This window comes from Pseudochaenichthys georgianus, chromosome 8 (genome assembly GCF_902827115.2).
Source record: "Pseudochaenichthys georgianus chromosome 8, fPseGeo1.2, whole genome shotgun sequence".
Classification (NCBI taxonomy): domain Eukaryota; kingdom Metazoa; phylum Chordata; class Actinopteri; order Perciformes; family Channichthyidae; genus Pseudochaenichthys; species Pseudochaenichthys georgianus.
The window spans coordinates 19,025,012-19,026,374 of record NC_047510.2 but is presented as its reverse complement, the minus strand read 5'-3'; the positions used below and the strand labels follow the sequence as shown (position 1 = coordinate 19,026,374).

General features: G+C 41.5%; 1 long non-coding RNA gene across 1 annotated transcript; it reads right to left on the bottom strand.

Annotated features, from left to right (window-relative positions):
• LOC139434325 (uncharacterized) lies at positions 1–1,015 on the bottom strand. The gene is made up of 3 exons (XR_011643683.1): positions 733–1,015; positions 441–491; positions 1–127 (listed from the first exon to the last, which is right to left on the bottom strand). It is a non-coding gene; the product is annotated as an uncharacterized lncRNA (long non-coding RNA).
• Between the last annotated feature and the right edge of the window lie 348 nt (positions 1,016–1,363).

The following is a 1,363-nucleotide window of genomic DNA, read 5'->3' as shown; positions in this document are numbered from 1 at the left end:
GAGGACACCTCTCCAGCGCAGTCCACCCCAACCGAACCAGCACACCCTCAGGTCGAGGCCAAGGTTGCTGCCGATGGTCTCTGTAGCTCTCTGAGCTCCATGCAGTCTCCGATTATCCATACAGTCACTATGGGAGGAAAATAAATGAGAGCAACAAATGCTTCAGATCATGAGGAATATCAAATCAATTATAAAGGGTTTCTCATTTTGTTCCTTTGACAATAACATGCAAAATAACTATGAAATCACACCTGTATGGTTAAAAGTAACAAGAGAGCAAAACCTCAAAAAACAGATTAACAGCACACAGTTTATATATATATATTTATATACTGTGTGCTGTTTATCTACAATTGTGCACACATGTATATGTATAGTATGTTTGTGTGTAATGTCAACCATCTGAAGTCATGTAAAGTAAGCCAGGACCATCAACTTACAGGTTGTGAAGTTTGGCGTGGAGGAGGTTGCCATCTTCATTTTTCTTAATGCTGAAATAAATAAAAATGGTTTAATCAATATAAAAGCACCTTTCTTTTTCTACAGTCATATTTCATTAATCACATTTAATTCACGCAACACTGGCCATATCTCTGCTAGTTTACAAAGTTTAGTTACAAATGACATTTATATTTGAAAAACGGTGAAGCACTTAAAAAACAATTGTATAGTGTAGGTTCAAGAACATTTAAATCAAAAGAACAAGTTTTGTAAAGTTACAGGGTATCTTACCTTCAGAATATGCCGGGAACGAGGAGCAGTGACCTCAAGCTGGGTTGTTAGCATAGGTTGTTAGCTTAATACTGAATAGAGCATGTTAGCTTAGCTTCTTAGCCTGAGCTAGGTCTGGAACGTCACGCTCGGTGGCAGCAGGTCCCGCCCTGTCCAACCTCGGCTCCGCCTCAGCACCGCCTCTTTGCCCTTATTTGGAGCAGGCGGGAGAAGGCGGGAGTTAGACTCTGACGTCGCTGTCGAGCCGTTAGTGGCCGACTCCGCCTACTAAGGGCTTCACGGCAACTCTGCAGAATCCTATGGGTGACGTCACGGACCCTACGTCCATTTATATATACAGTCTATGGTAATTACATACACACTATATCGCCCCATTGACGGTGAAACGCCACGCGTGAGGTTTGGATTATTTCCCTGTCTCAATCCAAATTGAACTGTATGAAATAAAAAGGCACATTTGTGTTGTAGTAAACAAAAAGCGACCTGGAGCCAATCCTGCAATTTCCCCACAGGTAAAACAAATTGACATGCTGAAAACCCAACCCCCGCAGCGGGTCTGGGGGGATTTTTTGAAATACTAACATAAAATACACATTCTCTCTTGAGATGAAAAAATAAATCCATCTATTAC